Below are 14,194 nucleotides of genomic sequence, written 5' to 3'. Positions count from 1 at the left end.
TCATGAAAACTAAACAATTTTATAAAGACTGAAACTGGACCCCCACCATTCACCATTACCAAATATTGATTCTCACAGGATAAAAGATTTACGCTTAAGAAATGAAACTATACGGGAGGCTGAGGCAGGAGAATCGCTTAAGCCCAGGAGTTGGAGGTTGCTGTGAGCTGTGTGAAGCCACGGCACTCTACCGAGGGCCATAAAGTGAGACTCTGTCTCTACAAAAAAAAAAAAAAAAAGAAATGAAACTATAAAGATACTTGGAGAGAGCATGGGGAAAATACTTGAAGAAATTGGCCTGGAAGAATATTTTATGAGGAGGACCCCCCTGGCAATTTAAGCAACACCAAAAGTATCTTATTGGGATCTGATCAAACTAAAAAACTACTGCACATCCAAGAACACAGTAAGTAAAGCAAACAGACAGCCCTCAGAATGGGAGAAAATATTTGCAGGTTATGTTTCTGACAAAGCTTTGATACCTAGCATACACAGAGAACTCAAACTAATTATTAAGAAAATAAAAATAATCCCATTTCATTGTGGTCAAGAGACTTGAACAGAAGCTACTCTGAAGAAGACAGGTGCATGACCTACAGACACATGAAAAATGCTCATCATCTTTAATCATCATAGAAATGCAAATCAAAACCACTTTGAGATATCATCTAGCTCCAGAAAGAGTAGCCCACATCACAAAATCCCAAAACTACACATGCTGGCATGGATGTGGAGAGAAGGGAACACTTCTGCACTACTGGTGGGGATGCGAGCTAGTACATTCCTTTTGGAAAGAAGTTTTGAGAGCACATAGGGAACTAAAAGTAGACCTGCCTTTTGATCCTGCAATTCCTACACTAGGCATATATCCAGCAGACCAAAAATCATTTTACAAGAAAGATATTTGCACCAGAATGTTTATTGCAGCCCAATTCATAATTGCCAAGTCATGGAAGAAGTCCAAGTGCCCATTGACTCATGAGTGAATTAACGAATTGTGGTGTATGTATACCATGGAATACTATACTGCCATAAAAAGATGGAGACTTTACATCTTTTATATTTCCATGGATGGAACTGGAAAATGTTCTTCTTAGTAAAGTGTCTCAAGAATGGAAGAAAAATATCCAATGTACTCAGTACTATTATGAAACCAATATATACTCACCCACACTTTCAAACAAATGATAAAACACAACTATAGCCCAGACTGAAGGAGTGAAGATGAGGGTGAGGCAAAGGGAGGGGAGAGTCAGGGTGGAGGGAAGGTAATCAGTGGGTCCTCACCTGTGGTCCATATTGCAAGGGTACATGTCAAATATTTAACAGTAAAGTATAAATGTCTTAACACAGCAACTAAGTAAGTGAAGTGAAGAGTATGTTAATTAGTTTGATGTAAGTATTCCAAATTGTATACAAAATCAGCATATAGTACCCCATAAATGCATTAATATATACAGTTATGATTTAATAAAAGAAATCACCAATAAATATTCAGACATAAACACTAATAAAAAAATAATTTAAAAAGTTTATGCTGAATGACAGCTGGATAGAGCAGGACATAAAGATGTAAATCATTAGATTATTTGAATAAAATTGCAATGAAGCCATAAGCTATCAAAACCTGTGTGATACTGCAAAAACAATCCTCAAGTGAAATTTATCACCTTAAAAGCCCACATGAAAAAAACAAAGTAAGAGTACAAATCAACAACCTAATACATCTTCTGAAGGAACTGGAAAGGGAAAAGAAATTCCATTCAAAACTTAACAGAAGAAAATAAATAATCAAAATTAGATCAGAATTAAATAAAATTATGAATAAAAGAGCCATTTAAAAAATTAGTGAACAGAAAGTTGGTTCTTTGAAAAGATAAATAAAATCTATGATCTTCAGCCAGATTAACCAGCAAGAAAAAGTAAAATCTCTAATAATCTCAATCAGAAACAAAAAGTGGGGAAAAAATCAACAAATACCATAGAGATTATAAGAGATCATTACTGACTATAACAAATAACTCTATTCCCTCCATAATGAAAGTACAGGGAAAATGGATCAATACTTGGAATTACAACACATAACTAGAATTAACAAGGAAGAAATAGAACTCTTGAACAAACCAATATCAAGCACCAAACTGCAAAAACAATACAACATCAACAACAACAAAAAGTCCTGAAGAGCAAAGCAATCTACAGATTTAATAGAATCCCTCCTTAACACCAATGTCATACTTTTTGATGAACTTGAGAAGATAGTTCTTTACTATGTATAGAATCAGCAAATAACCTGAATAGGCAACAGAATTCTAAGAAATGAAAACAAATTTGGAGGCATCATGTTACCAGACTTCAAGCTATACTACAAGTCTATTGTGATCAAAACTGTATGATATTAGCGTAAATATAAAGACGTATATCCGTGGAACATAGCAGAGAAACCTAGTGAGGAAGCAAACCTCATATCACCATTTTATCTTCAATAAGTCAAACAAAAGCCTATGCTCTGGCAAAGAACTCCTATTTAGGTAATGGTGCTAGGAGAACTTGATAGCCACACATGAAAGTTTGAAATCGCATTCACACATCTCATCACTTACAAAAATTAACTCACATTGGATAAAAGATTTAAACCTAATACATAAAACTATAAAAACTCTACCAGAAACTGTGAGAAAATCTCTTAATTATATCTGACTGGGGATATATTTTATGAAGAAGTTTCCACTGGTTATTATATCACTAACAAAAATAAATAAATGGAGGCTGGGCATGATGGCTCATGCCTGTAATCCTAGCACTCTGGGAGGCTAAGGTAGGTAGATTGCTTTAGCTCATGAATTCAAGACCATCCTGAGCAAAAGCAAAAACCCTTTTCTCTACTAAAAATCGAAAAACTGAGACATGAGGATCATTTGAACTCCAGTTGGAGGATGGAGGTTGCTGTGAGTTATGACACCATTGCACTCTACTCAGCTGAAAGCTTGAGAATCTCTCTCAAAAAATAAAAATAAATAAATAGGCCCTGATTAAGCTTAAAAGTTTCCACACATCTTAGTACACAATATAAAAGTCAATAATTAACCTTTAGAATTGGGGAAGATATTTGCATGTTATGAATCTGACAAGGGTCTAACATCAAGAATGTACAAAGAACTCAAGCAAATCAACAGTGAAGGAGCTAACAATTCATTTTATCCCTTGGCAAGAAACAGGAACAGAATCTTTTCCCAAGAAGACAAACAAATGGCCAACAAAGGTCTTCAGAGAAATGCAAACAAAATCTACCTTGAGATATTACCAAACCCCAATGAAAACAGGCTACATTGCAAAGTCTCAACACTTCTGTTGCTTGTGCAAATGCTGAGGTAAGGGAACACTTATGCACATTTGGCGAGATTGCACCTCAGTACAGCATTTTAGAAAAGATGTATGGAGAATCCTCAAAAAGCAAAAAGGAGACCTCCATTTGTTCCCATAATCCTATTAATAGGTACTACTCAATAAAAAAAAATATTATTTAAACACACGGACATTTGCACTTAAATGTTTGTAGCAGCTCAATTCACACTCACAAAAAATGTGGATACAATGCAAGTTCCCACAAACCTGTGGATAAATTAATAAACTGTGATACATGCACACACATATGTACACAATGGAATATTATTCAGTCATAAAAAGATGGAGACTTTATATTTTTTGTATTTACCTGGATAGAGAGAAGGAATTAAAAAACAAATTTCACATATTCTCACTTGTCAGTAGAAGTTAAAGGAGAAATAGATATGGTAATAAATGGGTGTGATGGACATATGAAGGGGGCTAGAGAGAGGATGAGGGATAAAAGTCTACCTATTGGGTACATTATTCACTATTCTGGAGATGAGTATCCTAAAAGCCCTGGCTTCAGCTTTATATAAGTAAATCATGTAACAAAAAATAATTGTGCCTTCTAAACCCGCTGAAATAAAAAATAAAAAAACAACAACAAATGAATGAGTACCTTCCATGTGTGCAGGCATTGTTCTAGGCACTGGAGATTCAATAGTATACCAAAGTTTCTGATTTTGTGGAACTTTTCCTGCAAATGGATTGCAAGCAATGGTAGTTTGTTCAAGAATTTCCAACTCTATTCTGCTTTGTTTTTAGTGGTTTCTAAAATTGGGTTCTAACCTCCTTACCTTTTCCTGGCCCCTCATATAGTCCTTTGCTTCAGTCAGGCTCCAATCCCAACAATAACAACAACAACAAAAATCACACAAAGAAACTTAGATTATTATTCTTTACCTATTTGCCAAGTGTTGATGACTTAACTACCACTGAATTAGCCATTGTTGTATTTAGACATGATTTTTGTCTGCCTCCATGATGAGAGTATAGTTTTGCTCACTGAGTTTTTACATATTAAACTTCACTCATGCTATGCTCTCTAGGAAAAACTGTTCCTTTCCCCATCCTCAGCCTTCAGTGTTGTTAATTTAGGAATTCAAATACTTTAAACATAAATCATCTTGGGCTTGGAAATGGTCGATATGACCCTATTACCTTAGAAGAAAACTGGCATTCAGCACTACTCCCACAGATGCAGGTAAGGATATATGAGAAGCCTGTTTAACCAGTATCCCTAGGCACTTCTAACCCAGGGGGCATCCCAAAAGATTGTTTCCCATTATCATAATTACAGAACTAAGAGACCATAGCTATTAAAGATGCATAAATTGTTGTTATTGCAAATTATTATTATTATTTGCAGTTTTTGGCTGGGACCAGGTTTGAACCCACCACTTCCAGTATATGGGGCCCGTGCCCCAGTCCTTCGAGACATGGGCACTGCCTGCAAGTTATTTTTTATCTGTATGAATTATAAATTAACAAAGACTATTGATAATAACAATATCATTGAAAGAAAAGAAATTTTCAAAAATAAAAAGTGTTGTTATTTTCATGAGCTTTATTGAGGTATATGAAGAATAAATTGAATTAAATTGGTGTATAATTTGATGAGTTTTTTAAATTATTTGGGATTCATTGAGGGTATAAATAATTAGGTTACACCGATTGTATTTGTTAGGTAAAGTCCCTTTTGTAATTGTCCCACCCCAAGAGTTGTGCAATACACTGTGACCTCCCATCCTTCCTCCTCCCATCTCCACAAGCCCTCGCTTCCCCACTCCCACTTTTATGAGATCATCTACTGTTTTCATATTAGAATTGAGTACATGGGATTCTTGATTCTCCATTCTCGTGATGCTTTACTAAGAAGAATGTCTTCCAAATCTATTTGAGTTAGTACAAAAGATGTAAAGTCTCCATCTTTTTAATGGCTGAATAGTGTTTCCATGGTATACATATACCACAGCTTGTTAATCTAACCCTGGGTTGGTGGGCATTTAATTTTTTTCCACATTTTGGTGATTGGTGAGCCATGGGGTGGGCTCCATGGAGCTGCTGTGTGTCCCATCTTCAGCTGCCCTGCTGCCACACTGCTCTATCTTTCTCCTGGAGCACCTCTGCTTCAGCTGCCATGACTGGCCACCATGACAGGACATTTGATGAGTTTTGAAAAATGTACAGCAGTTCAAAAACAAACACATTTATAATATTTCCATCAGTCCAGAGTTTTATTATGTTTCTTCCCCCAGTTTCTGGTCTCTATCAACTAATTATCTGTCTTCTTTCACTGTAAAATTGTCTTTATTATAAGATTATATGCATGAATTTATATATCAAAATAATAGTTATACTAGAAATAAATATATAACATCAATGTGGATCACATAGGTATTAAAAGAATAATAAATTTTAGAAACAACTCTATTCTTATAAATTTGATAACCTAGATGAAATAAATGAATTCCTGAAAAAAACACAATCTGTCAAAACTCATGCAAGAGGAAATAGATGATCTGAATAGGTGTAAATATATTTTAAAACTTGAACAACACAACAGAGAAAAGATACACTTTTAAATAAATGGTTTGGGACAACTGACGTCCACATGCAAGATAATAAAGAATGAATCTAGAGAAGAAGGAGCAAGATGGTGGGCTAGAGAAATTTCCTTACCAGCCACTCAGTATAAGACAAGGGAGAGAGAACTCCAGCCACTTTCTGGCTACCCAGAAACATCACTCAGGGGCAAAATGAAGCAGTAGGGGACTCCAGAATCCAACAAGGAGGTCAGCAGCTGAGGGAGACCAGAGCAGAAGGCAATTGCCTGGGTACAGGCAGAGGCCAGCCAGTCATCCAGCACAGGACTAGAGATAGGAAAGGATTGTCCTGAAGTTCTTTGTTCATGGACTGGATCTGCCTTGTAAGGGCTTAAACAAGCAAGGAAACTCTAACTGCATCCAGCTGTCAGGATAAAATCAATAGGCAGGGTGGAACTACTATAAGCTTGGCTACTACCAGGATGCTGCCATTGTGGCACAGCCAACTGGGAAGAACAGTCCACAGAGTTGTAGTGCATATTTGGCTCTGGCATGCATGCTGAGTACAGGCAGCCATCATTGGGGTGAATTGAATAGCTCCTGCAATCCCAGGAAAGCCATTTTGTTGTCAAGGGGCACTGATTGGAAGGTCAAGATATGCCTCTTAATATATCTAGAGAGGGGCAGCACCTGTGGCTCAGTGGGTAGGGTTCCAGCCCCATATATTGTGGGTGGTGGGTTCAAACCCAGACCTGGCCAAACTGCAACAACAACAACAACAAAAAAAAGCAAAAACAGCTGGGCATTGTGGAAGGTTCCTGTAGTCCAGCTAATAGGGAGGCTGAGGCAAGAGAATCACCCAAGCCCAGAAGTTGGAGGTTGCTGTGAGCTGTGTGATGCCACAGCACTCTACCCAGGGTGATAAAGTGAAGCTCTGTCTTTACAAAAAACAAAACAAAACAAAAAAAAAACAGAAGAAGAAGAAAAAAAAGAAAGAAAGAAAGAAAGAAAGAAAGAAAGAAAGAAAGAAAGAAAGAAAGAAAGAAAGAAAGAAAGAAAGAAAGAAAGAAAGAAAGAAAGAAAGAAAGAAAGAAAAGAAAGAAAGAAAGAAAGGAAAAGAAATCTGGTGAAAGCTTAAGAATACCAATCCTGTGTTGACTGAAGGTAGCAAAACAACCAAATCCCAACTGAGGGCAAATAAATCAGGAAGACAGGACCAGGAGTAGTGGGCAACTAGGTAGTGGCTTTCAGCCTCCCTATGATATAGTAAAACATACATGTGTGGTCTGCATCTCATAACACCACAACTTTTTTGTTGTTGTTGTTCTTTCCTCAACTTTTCCCTTAGTTGTTGTTGTTGTGATTGTATTTTTTGTTGTACTGTGTTTGATTGTAATTTTATTTTTTTCATTTTTACTTTCTTCAATAGCAAGGGCTATTCCATTTTTTCTACAGTTATTTAGCCCTTTTTATTCTTTCTTTGTTTTTTTATTTCTCTCCTTTTCTCTCTTTTGTTAGTAATTTTTCTACTTTCCTTATTATTCCCACATACAGTCTCACACTACAACTAAAAATTTCTTTCTTTCTTCATCTTATATAATTTTATTTTTAATTTTCTTTATCTTTTTTTCTTTTCTCTGATCTACTTTATTCTGTTTTATTTTGTATACTATTTATAGGACAGAGCCTTATTCTGAGGCCTGGTCTGGGAGGTCATGGCATTGGTGTGCCTCAAGGGGGCCTTGAGATCTCAGTCTAGGGTGTCCTTCTACCTTTGGCTTTTGGAAAGACAGTATTGGCAGGTCCCCACTGAAATATACTGCTGATTTTTTTTTCTATTTTTGGTGGAGGTAGGGTCTTGCTTTTTCTCAGGTTTGGAGAGAGCTCCTGATCTTGAGAGAACCACCCATCCCAGCCCCACAGAGATGTGGAATTGTGGGGGGTGTCAAAGTATCCTGTTGAACACCACCATTACTCTGTCTCTCTCTATTTATTTCTTTCAGTCCTTCTCTCTTTTTTCTTACATTTTCTTCCTTTCACCCACCCTTTTTTATATTCTTTATCTTTTTCTATCCTTTCTCCCTTCCTGCTCTTTACCTTTCTCTTCCTTTTGGCCTTATACCAAAATTCCACTTCAATATCTATGCTCAGAGAAAAGGGAATTTTAAGTGAAGGAGGCAGTGAGAGGAAAAAGTAGGGGAAGGAAGTGAACAAGAAGAAAAAACACATGAGGAGGAGCCAACAGAAAATTTCTGGAAACATGAAAAGCCAGAGCAGAGCAACCCACCAAGAGATAAACCTAAAAAGAAATATTGAAAATGACAGAAAGTGAATTTAAAATATAGATGGCAAAAATAATCAAAGTAATTGAAGATAAAAATAATTAAATGCAAATCAAAAAACAAAAACAAATAAGGGATGAAAGATATGAAGAATATGGAAAAATATAGAAGAGATTAAGGAATTGAAGTAGTCATTCAGGGCACTTAAAGATCCAGTAGAAAGTATCAATAACTAATGAGACCATTGATAAAAAAGAATTTCAGAGCAAGAGGATAAAGCCCTTGACCTAACCCAGGTAGTTAAAGAGGCATAAAAGAAGAGAGAGAAAACTGAGATTCACTCAGAGATTTATAGGACTATACAAAAGATTCAAAATACAAATCACAGGTATCCCTGAAGGGGAAGAAAAATGACCCAAAGGAACAGAAGCCCAGCTAAAGTACATCATAAATGAAAATTTCCTAACCATCACCAAAAATTGACACACTCTTTTTAAAAGCATATCAAACTCTGAGTCATCTCAACACAGAACATCTCAAAGACACATTGTAATGAACTTGTCCAAAGTTCAGCTGAAAGAGAAAATTCTGTAAGCATCCATTGATAAACATCAATTTATCTACAAGGGCACTTCCATCAGGGTGATGGCAGAATTTTCAGCTGAAACTTTCTAAGCCAGAAGAGAATGGTCATCTACATTTAACCTTATTAAAGAAAACAATTTTGAGCCCCAAAGTATGTATCCTGCTAAACTAAGCTTCAAAATCAATGAAGAAATCAAATCTCTTACTGATATCCAAATGTTGAGTAAATCACCACCACAATAACAGAGCTACAGAAAATACTAAGACCTATTCTCCACACTTATTATCACAATTGGCCAGCAACAAATTGAACACACAGAAATGAAAAGAAAAACCTAGCCTCCACAACAGAGCAAACAATAAAACTAATCAATAAATTTTCACAAAATAAAATGCATAGAACCCCATCACACTTATCTATTCTCTTATTAAATGTAAATGTCTTATACTCCCCACTAAAGAGACATAAGATGGCTTATTAGATAATAAAGACTTGATATGCTGTTTCCATGAAACACACCAAACCTTGAAGGACAAAAGAAGATTTGGAGTAAAGAGTTGGGAAACCATATTTTAGCCAAATTGAAGTCAGTAGAATGGAACCACAATCTTATTTTCAGGTACAAGTTGAATTAATGCAACCAAAGTTAAGAAAGACAAAAAATGATTGTCACTTCTTACTTCACAAAGGAACAATACAATAAGGGAACATTTCAATTCCAAATATTTAGGCACCCACTTTAAATGCTCCCAGCTTTATGAAACAGATGTGAATTTGTCTGAACCATATGATATGCTATAACACCATAATAGCTAGGAACTTGAACACCCCTTTGACAGAACTGGATACATCCTATAAACTGAAGCTAAACATAGCTAAAAAGGACTCAAAGTTGATCCTAGAATAATTGTTTTTTTAAAGACATCTATAGAATACACCATCCCAAAGTCAAAGAATATAGGTTTTTCTCATCAGCCCAGGGAAATACTCCAAACTAGATCATATCCTAGTGTTGGTGTGAATACCAATGCTGCAGAGAGACAGCCTTGCAGCCTTCAGGAATAAGCTCACTCCTGGAATGTTAAGAAATGAGGGCAAGAAACAGACTACACAGCATGGGATGGTGTGTAGCAAAGTTCTTTATTCGGGGGTCTGATTTTATACACTTCTAGTCACGTACACTTAATCTATCATCTGTTAGTTTCACCATTACCTCATTTTACCTATCTGAAATTAACTTGTAAGGAAATATCCTGTTACCACATCAACACAATCACTTCTGCAGTAAACATTCTTTTCTAGACGCTGACTAAACTCTTGGGCAGGTATCTAAATAAAGATCACAAAGAAGAAAGCAGCCACAGGGGAACAGAGTTAATGGAAGAGTACCTTCAAGTGTTCACTCAGTTGACTCAGCATGAAATAACGACTGTGTTTCTCCACAGGGAAGAACACCTATAGACCTCTGACAATATGTTTTTAACATACGTCAACCCTCTGGCCCATATCTCTGAGGAAGGGCAGTATGCCCTTTGGCCTCAGGCTTAATGGGGTGCACAACTTCAGAGAATTGGCTTGTGAAATTTTAACTTTGGGCAAGTCAGCTCTGTGTGTGCCTCAGGGGGGCCCAGGTTCCTTAAGCTTCTGTAAGAATAGCAAGCCGTTTTAAACTCACACTGAGTTCACTTTGTGTGCTTGATGTAGGATATGTTTATTTCTAAATATTATCCTACATCCTAGGACATAAATCAAACCTCAATAAAATTAACATAATTGAAATTACACCTTGTATCTTTCCAGACCATAAGGCAATAAAGGTAAAACTCAACCTCCTCCCCCCAAAATTTTCATCCCCACAAAAAGACATGGAAAACAAACAATCTTATGCCAAATGAGGGTTGGGTCAAGGAAGATATAAAGGAGGAAATTATTAAATTACTCAGACATAATAACAATGAGGTTACAAACTAAACAAACCTGTGGAATACTGCTGAAACAGCCATAAGAGGGAAATTTATTGCATTAGATGTCTACATAAAAAAAGAGAGAGACAGAGAAAATATAAATGACCTAATGAATCATATTGAGAAAATGGAAAAGGAAGATCAATCCAATCCAAAACTTAGCTGAAATAAATAAATAACCAAAATTAAATCAGAAATAAATGAAATTGAAAACAAATGAATTATTCAGAAAATTAATCAAACAAAAGTTGGTTCTTCAAAAAGATAAACAAAATCAACAAACTTTTGGTCAGATTAACCAGAAAGAGAAATGTAAAAATCTCTAATAACCACAATCAAAAATAAAAAGAGGGAAATAACAACTGATGCCATAGAGCTACAAGATATTATGTCTGATTACTACAAGAAACATTGCTCAGAAATTTGACAATTTGGAAGAAATGGAGCAGTACCTGGAAGCACACCCTGTCCATAGACTTAACCAGGAGTACATAGATCTCTTGAATAGATGAATATCAAGCACTGATATTGAATAAATAAAAAAGCTTCCAACATAAAAAGCCTGGGACCAGATGCCTTCACACCAATATTCTATCAAACCTTAAAAGGTGACCTTGCACCTATACTGCAGAACTTATTAGAAAATAATGAGAAGGAAGGAACCATCACATACATTTTATAAAGGAAACATCACAGTGATACCAAAACCAGAAAAGGAACCAACCAAAAAGGAGAACTATCAACCGATTTTACTAATGAATTTTGATACAAAAACATGTAATAAAATCATGCCAAATAGATTACGGCTAAATATTAAACAAATTATACATCATTATCAGCTAGGCTTTATCCCAGGGATGCAAGGCTGATTTAACACATGAAAATCCATAAATGTAATTTAAAATATTGAAAAAGAAAAAATAAAGACCATGTGATTTCTCTTAATAGAAGCAGCAAAAGCATCTGATAAAATTCAGCATCCTTTATAACAAGAACACTGAATAATAGAGGCATGGGTGGCACATTTCTTAAAGTGATAAAAACCATCTATGGCAAACCCATAGTTAAAATCGTACTGAATGGAGTAAAGCTGAAAGCTTTTCTACTTAGAACTGGAACCAGACAAGGGCGTCCTCTAGTGCCACTACAATTTAACATAGTTCTGGAAGTTCTAGCCAATGTAATAAGGCAAGGGAAGGATATAAATAGTATTCAAATGAAGGCAGAGGAGGTCAATCATTTGCTCTTTGGTGATGATATGATCTTATACTTAGAAAACCTCAGAGACTCAACCAGAAGACTCTGGGAAATAAGCAAGAAATATAGTAATGTCTCAGGGTAATAAATCAATGTCCACATATCAATAGTCTTTGTATACACCAATAACACCTAAGTTGAGGTGGTAATCAAGAACACAATTCCTTTCACAGAATCCTCAAAGAAAATGAAATTCTTAAGAATGTACCTAATAAAACATGTGAAGGATCTCTACAAAGATAATTATGAAACCCTAAGGAATTAAATAGAAGTAATTAACAAATGGAAGGATAAAAGGTGCTCTCGGGGGAGAAGAATCAACATTTTAAAAATGTCTATACTACCTTAAAAAACCTATAGATTCAATGAAATCCCCATTAAAATACCAATATTATACTTTGAAGAACTCTATTTTTTTTTCATTTGTTACGGAATCAGAAAAAAAAAAAAAACATATAGCCAAAGCAATTCTTAGTAATAAAAACAAAGCCAGAGACATCACTGTACCAGACTTAGGTAAAATTACAAGTCCACAGTCATCAAAACAATATGGTATTGGCACAAAAATAGAAACACAGACATATGCAACTGGATAGAAAACCAAGAAATGAAACCACTCTCTCATTGACATCTAATCTTTGATAAACTACACAAAAGCACACATTGGGGAAAAGAATCCCTATGCAATACATGGTGCTGTAAGATCTACATAACAATATGTAAAAGACTGAAACTGGACCCACACGTTTCAGCATTTACAAAAATTGATTTAAGGTAAATAAATGATTTAAATGTAAGACATGATATAAAAAAAAAATCCCTAGAAGAAAATGGGGGAAATCTCTCGATGATGTCAGACTGGAGAAATATTTTATGAAGAAGTCTTCAGTGGCAATTGCAACAACATCAAAAATAAGCAAATGGGACTTAATTAAACTGAAAAGTCGCACAGCTAAGGATAATCATTAAAGCAAATAGACATACTTGTATGTTATAAATCTGGCAAAGGCTTCATACCTAGAATGTATAGAAAACCCTAATTAATCAACAAAAAGGACCAAATAATCCTATCAGTGGACAAGAAACATGAACAGAACCTTCTCTGAGGAATAGAGATAAATAAACAACAAATATATAAAAAAATTCTCATTTCTCCTTAATCATCAGAGAAATGTAAATCAAAAACACCCTGAGATATTACCTAACCCCAGTAAGAATGAACCACATAATCAATTATCCAAGATGACGATTCTAGCATGAATGTGGAGAGTGGGGAAAACTTTTACACTGTTGGTGGGACTGCAAACTAATGCAGCCTCTTTGGAAAGAAGTATGGAGAATCTTCAAGGGACTCAAATTAGACTTCCCATTGATCACATAATCCCATTACTGGGCATCTATCCAGAAGAAAAATAATCATTATATCATAAAGATATTTACAACAGATTATCACAGTTGAATTTACAATTGCCAAAATGTGGAAACAACCTAGATGCCCACCAACCCAGGAATGGATTAATGAACTGTGATACATGCATACCATGGAATACTATTCAGCATAAAAGATGGAGACTTTACATCTTTTGTATTAATCTGGATAGAGTTGGAACACATTCTTCTTAGTAAAATATCACAAGAATGGACAGTAAGTATTGATGCACTAAATACTAATATGAAGCGAGGGAATGATCTAATACACACCCACATAAAAGAAAAACTCAATTCAAGTTAGGGAGAGGGGAATGAGGGAGGGGGACAGGGAGAATGGGTGAGGATTGGTGTGCTCCCACTTAATGGGCATATACCTTTTGTGTGCAGGACACAACTTCAAGAAGGACTCTACCTAAGAAATGAAAACATTGTAACCTAGTTGTTTATATCACCACATTAACCTGAAATTAAAAAAAAAAAGAATGGAAACCACCAGGGATAGTGCAAAACCCTGAGGCTAGTAACACAAATGGCATTGCACCCCAGACCTGACAGAACAACAGGAGGGGGAAGTTATCAAAGCCGAGAGCTAGACAGAGAAAGAGAGAGACAGACAGACAGACAGACTGGTATAAGGCCCACTGCCTATTACAAATGATAATTCTTACTTAAAGATGAAGCATCCACAAATTAGTAGTTCCAAAATAAACTTTTCTACCTCCCTCTCTTTCTTTCCTC

Source organism: Nycticebus coucang, chromosome X (assembly GCF_027406575.1).
Source record: "Nycticebus coucang isolate mNycCou1 chromosome X, mNycCou1.pri, whole genome shotgun sequence".
NCBI lineage: Eukaryota > Metazoa > Chordata > Mammalia > Primates > Lorisidae > Nycticebus > Nycticebus coucang.
The sequence above is the reverse complement of the archived record's forward strand: the minus strand, read 5'-3'. Positions refer to the sequence as shown.